We start from the raw sequence: 24,041 nt of genomic DNA on the forward strand, positions 1-24,041 counted from the left end.
GCCAGGCATCCCACCCTGGCAATGGGGTCCCATAGCCCACAAACCCCATGGAGCCACCTCCACTATGGGTATGTGTCCCTGCTGACACCACTTCRGATGTGAGGGAGAATGCTCAAGGCACCTTGCGACACACACTCAGAGGTGAAGAAAYACTACTCAGGAGGGAGAGAAAGCAGAGCTCTTCCTTTCCACCACAGTTCTCATTTCTTTGCCTGTTACATACTTTTATCCTATACAGAAAGGATGGTGCAAGGAGGACTGTTGTTGCAAACTGAGGTGAGGTTTGACAAAAGACCACAATTCGGACACAGAACTTGATGTGCCCTTAGGCATCTTATTCAGAAATACTGGTTTTGGGAAGACATTCACTTCAATTGCATCCCATGAATCCATCCATTACATCAATCCCTCTTCAGAAGCTCCCATTTCCAATGCCACCTTCTCCTCCCTTGCCTGGGTAAGTGAAGTCTGTAATGAGTTTCATATTAGCTGTAACAGCAACCACAAAATCTACAAAATCCATTTCTAATTTACACCTCACACTTAGCCACTCAAATGAAACCATATGAGTTACACATATGTAGACAGTTTAATACCAATAGACTGATTTTTTAATAGTAATGCTAATTAAGTGTGACCCAGAAGTATCTTGCGGCATGATAAAGTCCCTCTCCTGCCATGCACTCATTTCCCAGCAGGCACAGAATGAAGCTGTAACATTTCTGCCAATGTATTTGCTCAAGGCAGTTTAAATTGCGGTGTTCCCTGGCCAGTTATTTCTTGCTCTTGTTAGGATCCTTCCTACAAAAACAAGCTGTCTGAATTTCCATGTGTTTTATGTTCAGTAAATTATAGTAATTTTCAAAACATCTTTAACCTTTTCAGTGGCTGGTGGCCTGGCAGGTRGACCTCTTACACCTTTTCATACCAGAAGTCTGACAAACATCTTCTGGAAAAAGCAGGCAGGGAGCGGGTAAGATTACAGAATATCAGCCAAACGAGTGGTGCATACTGCACTGCTCTCTGTTTCACACCAGGATGATAAATCCTACTGTCTCRTTTCTGTGACAAGAAATTGAGCAATAACAAAAAATGGTCTAGTGTTCATCTGGTTTTGTGACAGGCTGCTTTTATTTCAGCCTTTCGAGTTCAAAGAGCAGAGATGTGGTTTACACAGATGTGCCATGGGTGAGCTTGTATTTCTGAAGGGCTGAAACCTCACTCTGCCCATCTGAAAGCACCGGATTTAAAAGCCATTCTGAAGGACAACTCTGTTATAAAGTCTCACAATATTTCAAAGCCCATCTTGCTCAACAATACCCTTTGAAAGCAYAGACAAATTAAATGCACAGCTTCTTATCAAAGCAACGTGTTACATTTTAATAGAGTGAAGATAGGGAAAGGAGGAAAACATGTCTTGGAGTCCTAGAGCACTGCCAATGATTTCCTGGGTATTCTTAGTCCTGCTCTCTATATTTTTGTGGCACCAACTCGGCATACTACCCCTTCCTCCGCCCCCTCTTCCTCCTGCCACCATAGTATCAAAGTGTATCATCTTTTTGGGACCTGACTGAATCACAGTGCTGTATGAAAGCACATGTTTTCCATGCAGAAAACTAAATGTTAGCACTAAATACAACCAGCAAATGCTTAAAGTATGTAGTAGAAAAGAAAGAAAAGAGTTACAGAAAGTAACCTGTCCTCATTTCTGATTGGGCTCTAAGTCACCAAATGCTTCTTACTTTTTGCAATGATTGTGAGTGTTTCATCCTTCATGTAGGTGCATGTTTTAGGTAAGGTTAAGAGAAATCCTTAYTAACACTGTATGGTGATGAGGCCTATGGTGTTATTTCATGCTTTTCTACCACATACACATGACCAGACAAAACGCAAGCAAATACTGGGACTTCTAAAAGATCTCTTAGAAAAAAAATGTTAGGTTTTACTCTTCTAAAGTAATGATTAAAAAAAAATGAATAAAACAGTTGTGTGATCAGAGTGCTTCTGCTCTGCTGGCAAACCTGCCAGAAATGACAGGCTCCCAACTATGGGACAAAAGAGCCATTATAGACCAAATATTCACAGGACCTCAAATCTGCTACTTCATGTTCTGGCAGAAGTCCCTGAAAAAGGTGGTGCTGTGATTTATGTGCCATTCAATGTTGTTTTCAAGACATTCACTGAACTGAAGAAGCACCATTAGAATACATCAAGCACGCATCAAAACCCATCTAAATCAACAGTGGCTGGAAATACATCATGTGCTTGACATACAGTAATTGACATGTCATATTTTATTTGACATTTCAAGGACAGTAGKGCCTATTTAAATGGAGACACGGTAATATAAATATTTTTTCACTTGAGCTAACCAAAATGTAACAGGGCWTCTTGATGAAGAGCTGTTCACTGAATATCAGAAGAAAAGAAAGACTTAAAATAGTAAAATCTCTAATGGCTCAAATTATGAAACACAGAAGAGTCAACTTAAAAGACGGTAACTCTACTAACACATCATTATCTCAGGGTAAAATTCTGGTCACACTGGCTATAACAWGCTCCTGCTGATTGCCATGGAGCCATCATTTCAGCCATCCCTCTCCACTCACTTTGCAGCTCTGCCTGGGTTTAGGTCTACAACTGAAGCTGCCAGGACTATCAGCATGACAGCTGATACAGAAATACGGATTAACATGATGGGAGTACAAGGAGGCATGCACACAGCATGGGCCATGCTCTTTATCCCTGCACAGACAAGATATTGCAAGGTAGCAGAATTYTGAATCACATACGCTTCACCTGACACCTCAGCCCCTCTCCTGAAGGCAACTGCATAGAAACATCACCTGTAATAACAAAGGTCCTCCAGGACATGTTGACAGAGAAAAGGGGATGTAGTTTAAACTATTTAAGAAGCAGCCACAACGTGCAACTCTTTACAACAGGACTAGGAGATTCCCTCAAATTTAACACCCAATAAATTGAGAGCTCACTGTCATACTCTCTTCTTTCCCACTTAAAAAGCTCACAAWAGATCCTTGTAATTTTTGCTTTATGTAAATAACCTAAAGTTTTCTTTTCGCTGTATGTTGTGATGTAAAAGTGAGGTGCTGGCAGAAAGTTTCTAAATTGAGGGCTAAATCAATCTATGGTTACTGCTTTCACCTAATACTCTGCTATACCATCTTAATTGATTCTTTCTTGTTCCAACTCCTCTCTCTTTCCAAGACATGAGGCTGCACTACCCTGAATGGCTATTTAGTCAAGCCAAATGTGTTTAACTCTTTTACTCTGCCCTCTCAGCTATACCTCCAGCAATCCAAGCAGTTTCCTGCYCCTCTCAGGTCTTGTTCAGATTTGTACGTGTACTGAATGCAGCACCCTTCCCTGAAATAATGCCATGTTCACAGCAAAACCATTACAGGAGCATTTGCAGGATGAGACCCACATGCTGTATGTGTAATCTAATGATATTACATTATGTGGATACCATGTAGGAAAAGCCATTGTAAATGAGGATGGGTGGAACTGCTAGCACAAAGAATGAAGCAAGCATGCAGAAACCTAAAATCCAGACAAATACCTCCTGTGAAGAATATTCTTTTCCTCCATATATTTCTTCCATGTAAGCTCTTACATCAAAGAATRAAATACATTTRTTAATGAATAAATGTTTAATGTCAGATAATAYAAACAAATTAACCTATTTTTTTAAACGCAGGTCCTGCTCAGAAATTCTGAGATGACTGTGCCCAAGTAAGAAAGTAAACAGAAACCTTGTGTCAGTGTAGAAGTTTATTAAACCAGAAGCAGGAAAAGGAGACTGAAGGCAGTAATCATGTTGGGCCAGCAAGCAGGGAATTTTAATCTCCCCCAAAAGTTTAAAAATGCTTTCTAATTGCAGCAACTACAAAGAAAAATAGTAAGAATAATGTGTCATATATCTAATTCTCCTTTCAGAGCTGTGGAGAACTGAGCATAGTGAAGAAAGATACAGTGCCAGGGTTTTATTTTAGATGGCAGAATTAAATACAGAGATCAAGTAGTTCTAAGGACATGAAAAAAAAAAAGACTTCATGTACTGTGTGAATTAAACTTTTTCTTAATAGTTGTGTCTATGCAGCTATAACAAGACAGAGCATACTCAGGGAAAATGGAAAAAAACAAAACTACTAACGAATGTGAAGTTWTTTTCAAGACTCAGAACAGGATAATTCAAACAACCGAGAACAAAAAGAAAGAGTAAAACTATAAAGCGATTTTTGACAGCCCTCTTTTTAAAAACTGGCTGAGCAGATTTATCAAAGTGTGTGAAATGCTTGATCCTAAGCTGAACTTCCATGAAAACAGAATCATATTCCTTTCTGTTCACAGGTCAAAGAAACACTGCCAAAGCCTAAGAAAAGGACAAAGAGCACTTTCTGTTTTTAAATTAGGAAGTGCTGCATGTACAGACACATGTGCCTCTATATATCTAGCTAAAATGTGGTTACCTAGCACAAAGTATATTTACACATTCAATTGACTAAAAACTGAGGGGTCAAAGTCCAAATAGCTGAAAATTAAAATAGTACTGAATRACACAAGTGAAAAGGAGGCTAATTGAAATAGAACCTTTTATACAGAGAATGGAAATATGCAAACTCACTCAAAATGCTTTTTCTAGTTAACAGCTTTATCAAGGCTCTGGAAGTAGGACGTACCAGACATGAAAAGATGTAATGATCCTATAATGGCAATACGTACCTTTTCTAAAAGCACACACAGGATCAAATATTAGGGCAGAGTATTTCAAGCTTGCACATACCATGCTGAGCCTAGCCCTGCCCTGCTCTACCTGTTGTTTGCCCTCTTTCCCCTGGCCCCATTTATAGTCCACCAAGGAGAATGAGGCCGTTCCACCACCCTGCAAGCCATACATTAGAGGTGGGACATTCTCATAAAGCTAAGTCAGGAAGAACAGTCTGCTTGAAATGCCAACTTCTACAAGCATGCAGYGGGATCCATCACTTCAGGAACTGGATGGGATGTGCTGCTTTATGCAATGGCTGTGCTAAAGCCGCTTGCTTCMCAGTCCTCACGAAAACCTGTGCATTTGCCTGCCCCACAGCAGGAGAGCACAGGCAGCTGGTCTCAACAGTGCTCACTTCTTTCTGCAGGCTTTGGTAGAGAGCTCCCTTGATGGGAGAGACTGGCCTTGTGCAAGAGAGTTCTCTCCCCACAAGGACCTATCACTGGATCTTCCCCTGGGACTGTGAAACTGGACAATGAGGAGCAAAGGAAGCAGCAAAGGAGAMAAAGACAAGTGAAGGTATCACTGAATGTGACACAGTACAAAATGYGCCTGCTGTTGTCCCTGTTCAAGGTGCTACAAGTCTTCAAGTCATACAGACTAAGGTCATTAATTCTGATTTTTAATCGAAGTGATGAGGCGGAGAAGTGTAAGACAGCTAAACAAGCAGTTGTTCTTTTTTATTTTTAAGTCAAAAGCCACAGCCTTAATCCAATCAACTCCACACTGGATCTTTTCTGTGCACCTGCACTGCTGCCAGTCCTCCCCAAGAAGCTCCTGTTCTGCATGCTAACTTCCCAATATGGTGTTACACGAAGCACTGACAGACTGGAGCTGGAGAAAAACCTGAGATGAAGGGCACAAGGGAGATGAGAAAAGCCTTGCAACACTTCAGAGGGGAGCAGCCCCTCTGTATACACCCTTTTACACRCAGGGTGACCTTCCATCCATACTCCCAGAATACTCTGCAAGCCCTTGCAAAGAATGCCATCAGCTTGGAAAATACTGACCAGACTTTTCAAATCAAGTAAGAACAAACAAAAAGATGCTTGTCGGTTAAAAAGTCCTAATACGGATCACAATTCTGACAGCATATTTACGTGTACTCTTCTAAATATAGTTTTACTGCAACTACTTACAGGAATACAGCCACAGAAAGGTTTAAAATTCAGGTCAAATGTTAATCTGGCCAGAAAAGAGGCCATGTCACCTTAGAAGCTTCTCTTCTAACATACTTTAGGTCTATTGCCATGTTACATTATCTGTGCTCCAAATTTAAAGAAAACTCAAAACACCTCTACAGCTCCACTCGACACACAGGTGAAGTTTGGAATTCAACATGGTATTATAAAATATGAAATTTTAAAATATGAAAAAGGTAAAACTTAGGTTTTCTGCTACTACTAGAGCATACCCTGGCAATAGCATACATATGAATAAAAACTACATCATATTGAATACTATGCTGAAGGGAGTGTTAGTCTCAGTTATCTGTACCCAGTTTAGTTGAATTTTTTGATGACTTCTCTATTCTTGTACTTAGTATGAATTGTATTTGTATTGTAGGAATATTGTCCTTCTTTTAGCACTATGCGAAGTCTCAATTTTCACATGTGATGAGAAAACTTTAATCAAAATTAATATACTTAGATTGCATGTAAACAAAAAAGAACTTACTAAAAATAAAAAATAATTTTAGAAGTTCCTACTATTACTGCTGAAATGAAAAGCAAAGAAAGCAGTTCCATTGCTGAGGGGTTTTCCTCTACTATTGCTTTCATACATACTTTACTTGGATAAAAGGCAAACCGTGTTAGGTCTGGACTCTAGATGGCAGCAGCCYCCTTTAGATTTTGGTTTTCTCCTTCCCTAGTGTCCTAGTCTTTGTTCCTTAACCCTCCAAACAATCCTATACTTCCCTCTCTTCCCCCAAAATAAAGACTTCAGTGCTCGAAGCTGAACAGTTTCGGGAAGCTGACTGGAAGGCATTTTCACTAAAAGAAATTAGGCTATTCCYGCAGTTAAGCTATAAGGTTTTTCAAAGCATACAGAATAATTGAGGCCTGAAGAGGCAAAAAAGAGAGCTTTTCCCCCTCCCCCTTCCCCTATCAGTCATCTGGAGAAATGTTGGAAAACAGTGCTTTTTTACAGCTAACAACAGCCCCTCAGAAAGGAAGGRGCAAAGGACAGAGAAAATAGAAGAGAGACATGGAAGAAATGGAACAAAAAGGTACCATTTCATAATGAATCTGAATTGRGAGAAAAGTCTACCCACATAATATGGCTTTAAAGCACTGAACAATTTTACCAATCTCTCTCTCTGGACATGGTATACTGACACTAGGCTGGTGGAGTCTAATAGATGAGCTGAGGTTTCTTTATGTATCATAAAATTTAACACATAAAGCAAGCTACTGCTCAAAGAAAAACACCTTGTCTGAATGCCTCTCCTTTTCTGCTAATATTTACYTTTAGCTTTGGCATTCAGCCACCAGTCTTGGCAAGTGTCCTTCCTCCATCCTGTTGCTAGTGTCTTCCCCCCTAATGGGTATTAGGTATTAGGTTGGATTCTATACCTCCTCCAGCTCGTTGGGATCTCTCTCATGCCCTTTGACAAGATCACAACTCCAACATCACATGAATGGAACTGAAACACAGAAATATCTTCAACAGAGATTTCCAGAGGTCCATGCATGCATAATTCCTTAACATCTGTAAACTGCTGCAATTAGAGGTGATTCTGTGAGCCCTTGRGCACACAAGACACTTTATTTGGGCAAACAATCCCAGTTCAGCTGGATCAGTCCCCTCTGTGCAGTTTCCCATTAACTGTGTTTTAAAACCCAAGCTAACAGACTTTGAGTTCACAGATATTGTCAGCATTTTGAGGATTCCCACATACATGTGTGGTCATGGTTGGGACACACAGGGACATCAGAGAGCACTCAGAGAACAGCCTTTTGGAATACTTACAGATGAAAGGCACTTCATGTGGTGCTCTTGAGCATCAACACGTTATGTCTGGATTATTTTCAAAACCCTAACTCTAACCCTAAACCCTCTCCATCCCAAGCCACAGACACCTCTAACCTGATAGAGAAGCAAATTAGGCAGCTGACATGTGCCAGTGCTGTCCCGGGCATGATTCACCAGAGAACAGCTGAACTTGGGTACCCACACACAACAAGTGGTGAACGGCAACAACTAAGGACAGGGATTGGACTCTGCCTGCTAGATCTGTCCATCTGTACAACCAAGTTATCCCTGCTACTTCTGGAAAATGAAATAACATCACCAAGTTATGTCACTGCTAAAGGGATCCAAGGTTAAATCAACAAATGGAGACTTCCACTCACATATATTCTGAAACGTGACTTCCTTATCCCATCACAACTCAAACATCMCAGACATAAAGCGTCCTCTAGAAGACCATGCTCACGCTATCCCAATACTGGCATACACAGTTTTGTGTTGTGTGTGGGGATAAAAAAACCCTGAAACTGGTGGATCTAAATGTTAAATCCTGCAATTGGATCCAAATGGTTAAACTTATCTCAATATGGGAGCCCACGAAAATGAAAGACATTCTCTGCAGGTGCAAGGCTTGCTTGCATGAGTGTACTTGCACTGCTGGGATCAAAATCTTTGCTTTTGGGTCTAACACAATTACAATTCTGAAATGGCAAGTGAACCATGGCCATTTTAAGAACTGCATCTCAAGGGTCCAACACAATTTATGAGAGCAGCAGAAATCACCAGTGGTCTCACTCTTAGAACTACAGTAAAAAGCAATTCACTTCTGCGCTAGAGAGAGCAAAAAGAGAGCAAAAAAGCAGTAAACCTCTGTCTTCCCTTTATTCTCAATTATTACCAGGTTTATCTGTAATTCATAGGTTTTACTATGATAATCAACATAAAATCTAAACAGAGTTCAAATTTATGAATTTATTCTCTTAATACCCAAGTGATGCTGATGGACAATGTTACTACCATTTTTCAGAGAAAGGAATGACATAGAGTAATTAACTGCCCATTTTTCTTTCTTTTCTTTTTTGCTTTGTTGTAACAGGAATGGAATAGAAATATAGAATGGAATGAAAAATATGGGTGATTTGGGCTTTAAAATCTGTAAACATTAAGACATCTATGATAACAAGGGTTTCATTTGGCAGATAAGAAATCCTTAGTCACAGTCCCATACACCTATTGAATGCAAAGGTGTATGTGATTCAAGATAACCCATCCTTCAAACTCCATTTTTCTGGCCTTCACTRGGYRCTCAGTTTTGCCATTYAGAATTAGAACTCAYATAATCATTTTCARAGAGRGATTTTTTTTTYCTCCAGGATGATATCTTTACCTTRCATCTCCATTACATTTGTCATGTTCTCATTCTTTTTTTCTGTTCCAACTTAATTTGCTTAGACTCCTTTGCTGGCTAAAGGAAAGACAGAACCAGGGAGAAACAGGCAATTCTTGGGATTATTCACTTCATTTATCTTTCACATAACTGTTTTCAAATGGGAAGTCCACCTCTCTCCAGTAAATGCAGAAAGAACTCTACTGATGAAAGGAGTCATACCAAGAGAAGCRYYTAATATTTATTTATCCATGGCAGTMTCATTAACTGCTRCACTGAAGGCAACAGGTGACACTGGAAAATCATGGCAACTATTTCCACACAGCTGAGAAAAAAATGTGGTGGTTTGCAAAATATTATTAAGAACAGAGAAAACAGAATGGGAAAAAACCACCAAATTTATTTGGTTTAGAAGTTGTTTGATTACTCAACAAATTGGTAAGTCATTTGCCTTCTTATATTTACATATGTGTGCATTTATGAAAATGCAGTCTGAGAGGCACTGTGGAAGGTGTCTGGAGGCAACACAGGGCATGCTGATACACCCCTGACTTTAATGTATCAGACTTGTAATGAGGGACTAATTTGGTTCTAAGCACTAGCTTGGCAGAAACAAAATACTTATAGACTATTAATAGAGAAACTTTTCACAGAAGCTGTGACCTTTATGACTTAGCATGGTTTACAGCCCTACCTCTGTTACAATTAAGCAGTTCCTTACTGCAAAGCAACAGATTTCTGCCTTCTTTTTCGTTCTCCCCCAATTATAAACAAAGGACTGCTGCAGTAGAGCTACATTTTAATACACATCCTGATGCAAATCCGTTTTGCAGCACGGAGTTGTACTGAAACACACTAGGWTTACCCTGCTCTGAACAATAATGTTCCCTAATACCGTGCAAACACCTGTCCTCAACAGCCACCCTTAGCTGAAGGCCTACAGAGATTTAAAGACAATGATCTATATAAAACTAATTAATAAAGAGAAAATATTATCAGTCACAATGTTACAGTGGAATTGGGGGAAGGGGAGAAGTGTACTGAAGGGGTTACTTCTCTCACTTTCAAGTCAGACATGTGTAATAGGTTTCTAATGACTTTGAGAATAATTAAACATTTAAAATCAGTATTGCAAATGCCTGATGGAAAACAGTTATGAAACACATCAGGGAGGACAGTCCATTCACTATTTCAGCCTTTATTTGCCAAGTTATGTGTCAACAAAAATACTGGTTGTTAAGGTCACAGAGATTAGAAGCACCAGGGAAAAAAGATGTTTCAGGATCATTTTTAACACAACTAATGGAAGTCTATAATTCAGGAAAATATGTAATGCAAAATAYRCATTTTCRTTTTTAAACACAYTAAATAAACTKTTTTTAAATTGTAAAAGATTTGYCTGACTCCATCTGCTCATTGTTGTWGCTCACAGCAGCAAACAGCATCAGCGAAAGGATGTATAAAAGCACAGGTGCATGGGATTAAACAATAAAARAAGAAAATCATGTAAAAAAACCAACAAATTAGTTCCAGAAATACAAGCCAAACAGATATTTGGAAATAATTATACCRAAGATACAGTTATCCTAGCTCTTCCTGGAACTGCAGAAATGAGGAGATCTACAGGGATTTGCCAACAGGTCAAGCAGCTGAACAAGTAACAAGCATAATTTTGTTATACCTAAAAATGAGAGCTGAACAAAATACCATCTCTTCAGAAGTAAATGGTGAGAGSAGCTAAATGATCAGTATTTCAGCAGTTTTATGCTTTGTAACCACTTGTGCCAGAAGTCATGTTCTGAATATAGAGTGACACAACAGTCCATGGTAAGCATGTATCTTTAATTTACCCTATTCTTACTAAAAGATTCAAATGATGGCAGATCTAGGATTAATTTGGTTCCAAGAAGAGAGTGCAGAGTGGAAAAGGCTTCCTGTGAAAATTATTTCAGTCACCTCTTTGACAGCTGGCCCACAACCATGTTACCCTGTGAATGCCAAATCTGTGAGATAACTGAGGGGAGATAGAGCTCTGCTCAGCCAAGAATGTAATGATAGGAAGTGATTATWCACTATTTTTTCTAAGAACTGGGGACTTAAACTGAACAGAGGGAAGAATTTCTTCATTTTTTCACTTAACACACACTTAGAGTGCACTGCCACGGCATACTGCAGGGGCCAAGAACACAGATGAGCTCAAACAAGGATTAGACAAGTTCACCAAGGGCAGGGGCATATATGGATATTAAACATTAAGGTTCTCATTAACAGCCTCAGAGGCTGAGGGGCAGAAACTACTGGTTTTTTGGGTGTTTTTTTACACCATAAAGAAAAAGGTGGATATAGCGGGGAGACATATGTATTCCAGAGGAAGAATTGCTCTATTGCAGCCTTATTTCTCTGCTGTTTTGGTAAACACTAGCCAGGTTACTGGTTCGCTTGGACCTCAGTGGGAAGGATTTTAGACTTTGGTCAGTTGTTTCCACACATAGACTAGTGAAACATGCCCTTCTGAAAGCAGCTTTGGAATGCCAGCTTTAGTGAAGGACTCCCCTATCAGAGGAGTAKGTTTGCTAGTTCTTATGCCAACAGGACTAGGACAACCTCCAAACTCCATGTTACTTGGGGTGCTTACAAACACATGGCAGCTTTAAAATGACAGCTTTTCAAACAGCAGACCTAAGGAAATGTGCTCATCAGGAAGGAGAAGGTTTAACGTGCAGTATCCAGGCTGTCCTTCAGTCCAGCAGGGCAGGGCTCCTCACTGTACACTGTCCATTGTTTAGTTCATGTCAAACCCGGATGACAAACTGATGAGCATAGTACCACTTCCTTTTCAAGCACATTTCAAAGTCCAAGAAGGACATGCCAGGAATCTTCTCAGTATCATCTAGCCCAAGAAACAGGTGCAGGGAGGGTGAAGAAATATCCAAGAGCATGGGAAGGAGGTGACTGGGCTTCTCAGTCTCGAGCGAGAGGCTGGAGGAAGGGTAAGGAGCCATAACCAAGGCAAATGGGGAAGGGACAGCAGCAAAAAAAAAATAGGACATGTAGGCTTGTTGAGGTTCCTGAAACCATACTGTGAGTGGCAACAGGAAATCTCAAAGCTTGAGTGAGAAGTGTCAGAGATTTCAACTGCTGGCTCAACACATCAAGCCTCTCTGCTGTTACGACAGGTACCTCCAAAACCTCAGAACAGGGTATCTTAGCTACTTCTGCTCCTCTGATGGTAGAAGTAACAATACCACGCAAACTACTTTAATTTTCTCCACTGAAATCACTGTAGGGTTTAGTGCTTGTACCAAGCTCAGACACAACAGTGTTTAATGATACTACCAAGCCACAGTAATAGAGAGGGTGGATAAAAACCTAAAAAAAAATATATATATACAAGAAAAGCCCTCCACAAAATTGTCTGACAAGTAATTTTTATGAAATGAAAATAATTTACACAGCAGTTTTACAGAAAAAGGGAATTATGCCATTAATCAGCACTGCTGGATAATTACACTGTACATGAAGCCTTGCTTTTAGGGAAAAATATAAGCTAATAAAGACAGTCAGACGATCRGTAATGGCAGGGCTTTTGGGAGATGCCAGTGACACAAAGCTTAATAATTTAACACTAAGGAGTATAATGACTGTGAAACTGAATTATTTTAAGTTTACATTAATTTTCCACCCAATTACATATCTAACATTAAATCCAAAAACTAGAGAATTCCCCTCAGCTGTGAACAACCAGAGCGACAATGAGAAAGCCAAGGGGATGTGATCTTGAACATGACTGGACTCTGAATGCATCCTCCCAACTGCTGTGTACATCCTTAATATTCAGAGGTCTGCTCGAGAATTAAAGCCAGTTCACACTTCCCTCCAGTTACTGCCGGTTCAAATAAGGTCTCTCCCTAACACAGTCAACTGCAGTCAATCAATTTTCTTTGTGGCGTCTCTTTGCACCTCTCAAGCACCAGCAGCAGATGGCTCAGCCTGGCTGTCTCASTGCCACATTTGTAAGGGAGAAACCAGTGAAAAGTTGAACAACATTGAATTAACAATGAAAATGAGGGCTGGTGTGTAATGAGAGTGTTTCATTACCTTTGCGTTGTAAGCAATTTAGCCCTGATTATTATTGACCTCTGGCAATACTGCATCCAAGTAAAATGTGCTGTACTAAAAAGCATGGGTATTCTGGAAGGCAGACATTGCTTCTGAGTGTACTCATAAATAAACCAGAGCATTTCCCTTCCTGTGTTAGAGGCTTACCTTACAGCTGAGTTATCAGCATTCAGCAGTCACACCTACTTTGTGTCTGTGCAACAAACAACACAACTTGGTATACTACACCTGGAAAATTATAATTATAATTATTATTATTATTATTATTATTATTATCACTTTTGTGGCACCCAAAAGAGCATTAGGTACTTTACAAAGTAGTTAAAAAGACAAACTATGAGCTACAATGGGCTAATACTTGGTGAAATAGTAGAATTACACAGGGTGGAAAAACAGGAGGAGGTGGTGTAACAGGAGGAAGTATGTAGGTTACAGGAATAACACAAATAGTTACTAATCTGGGACATGAAGTTCAGTGCACCCTGACTCTTCCTATTCCACACTGAGTTCACAGGAATCCCTGTGACTGGATGTTTTGTTAGCATGCTTTCCAAACCCACTGGTTTTTTTTTCCGAAAGTGCTGTTTGCTGCATTCTGATCTGCATCTTTTTATGTGTGAACGTGTCACAACCAAAAAGCAGATATATTTAAAAGTTTTGTCAGTTCCAAAGKAAATACCCTATTAAGGATTCAGCAGCAGCAGCCACAGATTATGAAGCTTTCACTGATTTCACAGTGATGGCACAATAAAGTCCATGACTTTGGGCCAATACGCACCAGGCCAAATGCACAGGAGCAGCTCTTTTCCCCACACACTGTCCAGTGCAGCAACAACCCACACTGAGGGGCTCTGCACACTCACAGTACACATGGGAACACAGTGCTACTGACCTGTTTCACTCTTGGTTTCTAGGGATCACTGTTCAGGGAACTATGCAGACCACTTGGTGCAGCTGATCTATTTGCACTGAAGTGCTATGATGCCATGTGAGCCTGCCCCTACCATGCACCTTGGTGTCCCAAGAGCTCTTCCTTCTCTTCTGCCAAAGGAATTACAGCATCCTTCATGTGCTGAGGGCATTGGARACAGCCCAGGGAGGAGGCAGAATAGAGGAAGGTGAACTTAAAAAAATGGCCAGGAAAAACTACAGCGCTGGTTACCAAATCCATCTGCCAGAACAAAAAGAATGGCCACACAGTTCCCTGCACTGTGGGCAACCACATTCCATCCAGAACAAAGCACGCTGCTGGGTGCCTCCAGAACATTAATAATAGTAAGGTATGTGCTGCAGGGGAGGGAGAACCGTGAGGAGTAGCGCTCCAYGGGGCTGGCATAAGGAATGGATCTACTTCAGGCTGCCTGCCAAAGGCACTGGAAAACTTGACTTTCCAGAGGCTACCCAAGGATRCTTTTCTCCTGCCTGCAGTAGTCTTTGGATGGCTTTGGTCCAGAGCAGGCCATCCTGTAGCCAAATGCAGGTGGGAAATAGCCCTGCTCCCTCTCCAGCTTCCCCAGCTAGCACTGCCGCTTCCCTCATCACCCTACGGATAAAAGCTGCCAGTTCCATGACATCCTGTCATGGGGYACCATGGGGCTTTTTAGAAATCACTAGTGTCATGGGTGAGCATCTGAGAAAGAAATCATTCCTAGTCCCTCAGCCCAAGGGCAAGCAAGAGCAACAATGGAGGCTGCCAGATGGACTATTCAGGTTTGCCCAGAACCCACTGCAAATGCAGGGATTAGAACAGTCTCCCAAAACACAGAGAGAAAAGAGAAAAATTCACAGAATGTTGACAGAAACACCTCACTCCCTGCTAATAGCCTCAATACCAGAGCTTTCGAAAGGCCGCAAAAGCAGTAAACCAACACAGAGAAAGGAACAGACACAAGGGGGAAAAAACTGAGACGTCAGGGTCCATTGCAGTGGCACCATTTAGCATGGGGAGGCATGTCCAAGGGAAGTGTGTATTCATGAATAATCTGCTGCCAGTTCACGTCTTGCACCACCCTAAGGTTTGCACACACACAACACACATCCCCAGGATGCCATGTACCCCCTGCTTCCTCCCCATCAGATGGCTGACAAACTGCAGAACAACACAAGGAAAATACACTGCTGGCTTAGCCAAAAGGATTGCAGACAGATAGCTGCTAGAAGCATTAYTAAATATGTTGCTGTTTCATAACAGTTTGATCTGACTGCTGTTTGTGTTTCTGGTTTGTGTACAGCAGGAACAGCCAGTGAAGGTGATGCTTCTGCTGTGCAGATCTGCTGCAGCACTTCAGTTTCACCGGCAGAGCTGATCCAGCTTTCCCAGTTCCCTGCTCCCCACTGCCTCCCCATGCTGTGGGGATGTGCTGTGGTGCATGGAGAGAGGCCAGCTCCCCAAGGAAGTGCACACAGAAAATCTTGTCTATATGAAACCTTCAGCTTTCAAACTACTAGCAGAAGGTCCACAGGTGGAAGAAGCAATTTGGCTCACACATATTCTGAGCAGAAACAATTTGAGATATGATCTATTTTTCAGAGGATTAAAGTGAACATGTGTCTATCTCAAAACATCAGCCTGCCTCACAAATACAAACATGCAGTTACAATTTTCAGGGACACATTTTCTCACATCATGGTATATGCCCAGTGGTTAACCTAAGCCGTGGAGATATGTTTTAAAACTGGTTTTGCTAAGCCACTGTCATCCACTAAATATAACTTTGTTTTCACAGAAAAACAACAAAAAAAATCCTTTAGGAGTTTCCTCTGAAAAAAACAGGCCTTTGAGACCATCCTGAGGATTCCTGGAATATTTTCATATGTTCTAAAAATCATSTCTGTGAAGTCATGCCTCCCCATCAGATGTCCAGAGATTGCACAGCTTGTACAGCTCCTGCTCCAGCTGCCCCCAGTCCTACAGCTTGAGGTGGTCCTTCCCAACCAGAGCTAACTCTCCACCCAAATAATTTCCATGTGACTTTGCAAGCTACTTCTTGTAGAGAAAAGCTTAACTAAATTATCACCTCATTCCAAACTAGTTCCTRTACAAATAAGAAGTCCCGTGAGCGTTAACACCAAAATTTATTGAAATGCTTACTTTCTTGCAACGGTTGATGGAGTGCATATTACTTTACAGCAGCTAACACAATTTTGTCCCTGTTCCTCTGTTCCTTACAAAGACCAACCACAGTTTCTCCCCAAGAGGGAGTGCATCTCTGCACTTACACAGCCTATATTCTTCCAGGACTCTTTATTACCATTTTCCCTACAGCTGAGCTGTTCTGCACAGATTTTCTGCTCAGTATGAGGGGTTGGGGAGGGGGCATTAATTATACAGCAAGATGGAGCAGGGCCAAGCAGCCCCTCTGGTGCACTGTCTCCTCCATGCACAGCCTTCTTCCTGCTGCTCTGCAGCTACAGGGATCACCTGTTGGTCCTGGCACTCGCCCAAGCCGGGGCCTAGCGGAAATGACAGAATCAGCTAGAAATGAGAGCCAGCTCCTATTCCAGCAACCCAAATGAGGGAAATACAGAAACAGATGATGGATGGCAACGTGATCTAGCTGCCACACGTGAGACCCAAGAGGGGGCGGGGTAGAGGGGATAAAGAAAAAAGGGGCGAAGGTTGGGAATAAAACCCTCAAAACAAATGAAAAAGAAGCAAAACCATAAAACCCYCAAAACGACTAAAAGCAAGCCTTTTTTTCTGGTGTTGTTCTCTTTTCATTCTCAGGGCAGCAAAAACATTAGGAGAGTTTTTCTCCATCTGAACACCTGCCGATAGGGAAAACTAGCTAGCTTGCTGCTGCTCCTGCTGGAGATGTCAGATGTTTCCATCTCCCACACGAGAGATGTCAAATGGATATTCAAGTACACAATAGAAACAACCTGCCTTTTTCAGGCCAGCTCCTCTCTGTGCTGCACGATGACACTCAAGCTGTTCCAAGAGCTGTGTCAGGAATTCCCTTCTTCTGCAACAGTGCTCAGCAAAACATTTTACTTGATGTTTGGGTGAGTTGCAATGTTGTGYAGCAGAAAGATTAAACACCACTCGCCTCTCATTTTGGTCTTCAGGGCAGAAAAAGCAGGTAAGTAATCCAATAGGAAACGTAACCATCACTATTTAAACCAGAAGAATTCTGCCTTTTAAATGACAAAAATACAAGCTAATTGCACACTGCATTTCTGTATGTAACTTGGAATCCACATTTACTCAAAGCAATAACCATCTTAGCATCCAAAATCTCTCATCCAATTTCTCTGAACCCTTGAACTGAGTGACACCATAAATATATACTCTCTCTGATACCTTAACAAGTTTTAAATGAATTACTTTTTTTTTTACCCAATAATTTTTAGAAACTGTAACAATAAAAGCAGGAAAAACCTCATTTTTAAAAGAAAGCTTTTTTCCTCTCCAAGAGCAATGGAATGGGTCCCCAGAGCTTCCTTCTTCCTGAGAAAACACTCCATGAATAATCAATGTACAGTCCAATTTCTCAACAAGCACAGAGCCTTCAAACACACCCAGCATTCAGCAGCCTCTGTGACTCTGGCCTTTAAACTGTAACACTCTTTGCCTTTCTCTCCCTAGTTTCCCAAGCATTCTTTATTCTTTTCTTTCTAGCAACTAGGTAGGTAAGCAGAAGCAAAATTTGAGCAGTGGGAGCAAGCTGGGGCTAATTTGCACCTTATGAATTATTCAGGCCCTCCTGATTCCTGCACCTGCACTGAGGCAGGAAGCTTGCGAGGAACAGTCATTACTCTTCTCTTGGGTTTGCACAAGCTTGGTTACTGCTCAGACACTTTGTTCTGTAACTAAGGGCTTCAGGTCTTGTATTAAGCAATAGAAATGGGAGAAAAAAAAAAATAACCGCAGGTTGTCAACCCCCTCCCCCCATCCCGCCTCAAACCCAGGATAATCATTCAACCCTGTTCTGAGACAAATGAATTGTAGGGTGTATCGGACTGATGCTGAATTTATCTTACATATGCTAATTCCGATCAGAGCATCAGGAGAGAAAGAGCCAATGGGGGCTCAAGCTGGTCTTGTCAGACATTTACTCAGCTGCATTAAACCACACATTTAAACTTCTCCCTAGCKCAGTAGGGAGTATTTCACATGCATCAAGTATTTCACATGCTAACCTGATCATTAAGGCATCCTTCTTCACAGATATACCACAAATAAATTYTCTACCTGCCATTCTGGCTGACATAAAGGCTGCTAATGGTTTAATACTATTGGAAAAGCCTAGATTGTGCTTGCAACAGGGTGGATTTAACAGGCAAATAGGTCTTTTTCACTTCCATCTACTATTATCTTGGTAAACAGCATGTGACACCTAACTGCAGCTCCAGATATAACCCATGAATCTGGACAGCCATTAGGAACATTTACAGAGAGCAGATACAAACCAATTAGCAATATGAACATTTTAAGATAATGATATGGTTTTGAGCTAATACGCTAAGGCAAACAGATCTAAAAGTATTATGCAAATTCAAAGMAGCAAACACCATCTTTACTGAATCTCATGACCACAGCTGCACTGAATATCTTTAGGTCTTGTCCTTTATTAACATTGCTGTTACCAACAAGTTCTCCAGTTAAAAGATCGTCTCATTAATCCCAAGCAGCTAAGCATCATGCTTTGATTGATTCAGTAAAACAGATCTGTGGTAACTGATAATGAAACCTCTTTAATCCCCTCTTCCAAAAAAACCGASTCAAACATGAGTGTTAAGCATTCAGAAAAGTACAGTCAATCCTTATCAAATCTTTGCTTTTCTTCCTTCTATGCCTAAAGAAGTTAATGAATCTTCCTATTGACGCAGGATTCGTGACTGGTCCTGTGCTTCTCTTATCATATTCCTATCCAATAATAGGTACTCTGACTTTTTTTTTAAGGTATTTTAGTCAAGCATGTAAACATGTTTTATTCTTTGATGCTCTTTCATTCAGCATCATTAATCCCCAGCATGAAATCAATAGACTTAAAACATTTAATCACGTCAAAAYGCAACATACAAATCCACAAATGACTTCAGTTCATCACACACTCTGAATAGCTTGCAAATTGGAAACTATGCCTTCTTTTTGCCTTGGGAATCAGCAAACCCTAAGCTGGTCTTTYACTGAAGTAAACAGATCCTTTCTCCAAGAATCTGCCATTAGGCAAAAAAAAAGTTAACAAAACATGGGATTTTCTGTTTGCTCTGTCATCTTTTCTCATCCCTTGCAGTCTCACTGGCCTTATGAGAAACACTTGTTTTACCACAATATCTTGACAGCATGCATGTTTAAAAAAAAGTTTAAAAACAATTACAGTAAGTGGGTTACAGAATGTACTGGAGGTGCAAGGGAAGGGAAAAACATCTCTGTGGTTGTTTATTTTCCTTTTTTAACAGCACGCATTGTGTCTCTGCTTGAAAAGAATGCATAAGGGACAACAATCTTTTTAAAAAAAAATATTTAAAAAAAAAAGATACATAATTAGCTCAATATATGATTTCCAAAGCCCCTAGGACACAGAAAGTGAAAAGAATCTCTGTGATGGGGCAAGAGTTGTGGTTGAGACACAAAAATTAAGAGCAACCAGACCCATCCCTTGATAGGCAAAAGAGCAGACACAGGTAAACAGGGAAAAGGAATAGTCTAGGTAATGGAATAACATCTTCAATTCTCCTACAGTAAAAAGCACTGAAAGCTTGCTAATTTGAAAGAAGAAAATAACGTTTGGAAAGTGGTAAAGTGTGAAAACTGGCATGCTGAAACCCTGATTTGGGAGTCAGACACCCAAAASCTTGCCTAGGTCCATGACCCCATTCCCACCCACTGTCCCATGAAAGTCCTACCCAGCCTTTCCCTAAACCCACCAGGTCCTTCACTGTTGAACTGGAACTTCCTTGGGTAGCAGCCACCAGGCACATGTTCACACATACTCCTTCTGGTAGATGCCCACGTTTCACTCACAGGCAGAGCCATGTCCTGAACTTTGCCTGTGTCTTGTGCAGAAGCCCCCAAAAAAAGGCAGTTCTGATGATGGTGGCAGTGGCAGGGTTCTGTACTGCAGCCCTGCATTCAGGTAATTCATCCAGGGAAGGCACACCACCCCAGGAATAATCTGGCTATAAGGATGAAAGGTGTTCTGCCTAAGTGTCCATGGAAGTGAGGCTACTCTGTAATCAGGAATGCAAGAACCACGAGGATAAAAGGTTGGACAGAAAAGGGGGATCCTGGCTCCATACTAGAAATCTGGACACTCAGCTTTTAGAGGGGAATAGTGAAAGGTCTATTTCAGTATCCACAGCTGTTTCTGGCTTGATTTTGCTAGAGGGAATGGAGCCTACAGTTCCAGTCTTGTCCATGTTCAGGCAAGGATAAAGGTTCTTCTTACCTCCTCTCTTTCCCCCTACTATGACTTCTGAGTTTCTGTCTGTACAACTGCCCATAATCAGCAAAAGGGAGATGAGACACTCCACTGCTCCCCCAGACCTTATCTGATTAGGTCTGCACCAAGGATCCCAATGAGATTAGCCTTTGCTGAGAACCTACACCTCAGGTCTTCCCCTCTGTGGATGAGCTAGTAAATGAAGCTCATTTGCAAAAATGGCAAACTGCTGTTACTGCTGCCAGCTTGTTTGACAAAAGAATCATCTCTGCTCCATTATAATCCAGAAAGGGTGACATAGACTACCTGTGAGRGAAAATGATGCTTTTCTTTCCTACCGGTTCCCTATATAGTTCATAATGATTGACCTGATGTAACTGGGCTGTATTCCCATAGTAGGACTTCATGTTCCCCAGGCCACCAGCGAAGTATACACCTAACCTGGATGGGTAAGAGCTCCTTTCTGATTGTTGCTGAGACATGCAATTGCCTCTAGTGACTATAAAGAGGAATTCAAGTGCTTTTCTTCAGAGATCAGATCAACCTGAAAAGCTTAACCTTAACATACAGGTACAAGTTTCTGTTCACAGTGAGGCACCAGTGCTACTTGCTCAGACATTAGAGAAGTTTTACGAGAGTGTAACAGAGACACCAGTGCTTCTACTGCAGCACAACATAGTTCCACTCTATCTGAGAGAGGGAATGAAAATTTCATAGTAGGTGTGACTAGGCTGAACTTTACTGGAAGTATGCAGAATGTTAGCGACCTCCTGATTTTGCAGTTTTTCCCACTGAAAGTAATGTTTATGYACTGAGCTGTATGAAGGAAAATATGTAGATTAGGGAATTGCTTCAAATGCTTCAGCTATTCCAGATGCATTAATTTTTCATTACCTCATTTATGAAAAAAGAAACCAAATCGACAACAAACTAAAAAAAAAAAAAGCCCAATAAAAAACTTGAGGTAAAACTAAAATGTAAAATGAGGACATTCCAAATCAGGCAAAGAGAAGATCAAGCATTTTCTGCTGRCARTGCTCCTAATTATTACCAGTAACTTCCTATTTATTATTATCATCATCATTATTCTTTATCCTGTTCTTTAAAAATTATCCAGATTACCTCTGCAAATGATGCTGCTTTTATTTTTTGTTTGACAGATGCTAGATTCACTTTWGGCTGAAAGCAATCAAAGTTTAGACATAAGAAATGTATCTTTTAAAGACTGTGCTCTGCAGTTAACAATTTGGTTCTGGAGATGAATTGCAAGTACAGACTTGGGCCTCAACATTCTTACTAACTAATGGGAATCCTAACAACTAAAACAGTGCACTCTGCACTGCAATGCTCATTTGCTCATTTTCTTTTTGAACTGGTGACAAGCGAGAGCAACTGCTTCAAATTAGTCTTAACTTATTCAAATTAGGAATAAAACGSAACGCTGGAAATGTTCATCTTTGAATAGTGGAGAGTCAAAGCGAACTAAGGTGAAAATGATGTCYGGCAGAATAATTCAGATCAGGAAAGTCATCCAATTCCAGAGCAGCTTGACCTGAACACAGCCCCCGAGGCAGTGCCACAGCTGCCAGGTAGACAGTAGCCAAGAAGATAGCAGAGGTGAAAGCCAAGAAGCCAGCCATGAACCCACACGCCTATGCAGGAAAGGTGTGTTCTAGAATTTGGCATCTGGGTCCTCCAGCTGCCAAACATCTCCCATCTGTCTGAGCCTGTGCATGAGGTGTTAAAAAGAAGATCGGGGGAGATTATACAAGAGCAGAAGCAGTACTGTTTGCACGACATCCAAGATGAAGACACACAGCATGCTCGCAAACACGTGAAACTCACACACACTATCACTTTGTCCCCAGTGAAATGGTGGATCAGAGGAAGTAGGATRGACAAAATGCTCAACATTTTACAGGAAATGAACAGTTTAGATGTGCATGAACTGAAGCAACAGTCCCACCTCTGGCCATCCACAGAGGCCAGAAGGTGCAGGTTTGTATGGAATTGGTTTTGAGTAAAGCTTACAACTTTTAGTAGATTTCATGAACCCAATTAAAAAAAAATGGAAAAAAACCTAGAAAAAAAAGTTTCTTCAAGACTTCATGATCTGCTCTATTCCTCCATAATCACCAAGAAATTGAAGTATCAAAGAATTTTCTGTACTTTCATAACTGGAACACCACAATTTTGAGCATAATTTTATGGAAGGGTAACTTTCTTGCAATTTAGTGGAAAAAGGTAAGTTCAGAAACACAAGCTGAAAAATACCCAAACCTAGGTAGGAATGAAATTTAATTCAAATTAAATATATCAACTCACACAGTTGTATTTAATTGTACCAGAATTCACCTCTGAGGAGCAGTTAYTGTTCCTGAACTCCAGCAATGCCATACCCCAAGAAGCAGGACTGGCTGTGAGAAACACCCTTAGCAATGTCAGCAGTTTCAAGTGCACCGTAAGGATTCATACGTTCAAATAATGCACTGACTTTAATGTTAATTTCATTGATCTCATTTCCAYCTTTCAATCTACAGGCAGGTCCACGTGGCCCAAATGAGGTTTGACAGATGTGACTTCTTGATTTATTTGATCCTTYATTTTAAAAACACATAAAAACCTTACAGCTCATTTCCAAATTTCTGTTTTTATTAGAACATATTTGCCTTGCCAAATAYTACATTTCAGTCTCATCTCACCCCAGTCAGAGCACAATAACTTTCAGCAGTTTGGAATTGCTTCATGAGATAACTTTTACCATCTTCATCTACATCTAACCATGCAYATTTTTCAAAGGGCCTCATTCGGAGGATCTCATATTCATTACTATGGTATGTGTGTATTGACATTGAAATATTGACATTTAAAAAGAAAAARAAGTTAACAACTTAAGATTCCTTATTGAAAATGCTTCCTGAAGAATAGAAGCCAATTCACAGAATATTATAGTTTATTTTGGCTACTTTTAGCTAAAGAAACCTATATTAAAAATTATATCTGAACTATGCATATATTTTAGAAACAACATTTTGAGAGACTAGCATGCTCTTCAGAATAATTTCTGAGGTTGCACTGATAATTCAATCAGATYAAAGAAAATTCTAAGGATTTTAAAAAATAAATGTATCATTTCAATTTCATAGCCAAGGAAACCTTAAGAGCTTTGTATTAGCTTTAACAGAGAARTTGCTCCTGCTACTTCTCTGAAAATGTTCGAGTAATAAGATCCTGCAAATTTTTAATATAAATATACCAGTTGTAGTGTAATTAACTGCAAATTGGAGATAGGAGCAGACTTGAGGAATGACTTCTGTATTTGACTACTCATTAGCAATTTGAAAGTGTAATTGCTCTTAAACATTACTTCTTCCTAATTTTA

At 40.5% G+C, this 24,041-nt stretch overlaps 1 protein-coding gene across 4 annotated transcripts in view; it reads right to left on the minus strand.

Moving 5' to 3' along the window:
* The window catches only part of KLF12 (KLF transcription factor 12), a 236,031-nt gene that overhangs the window by 38,549 nt on the left and 173,441 nt on the right, over window positions 1-24,041 (minus strand). The window lies entirely within an intron of this gene.

The sequence above is a fragment of the Malurus melanocephalus genome, unplaced genomic scaffold (assembly GCF_030028575.1).
Source record: "Malurus melanocephalus ecotype Western Australia unplaced genomic scaffold, MMel_1.1 scaffold_66, whole genome shotgun sequence".
Taxonomy (NCBI): domain Eukaryota; kingdom Metazoa; phylum Chordata; class Aves; order Passeriformes; family Maluridae; genus Malurus; species Malurus melanocephalus.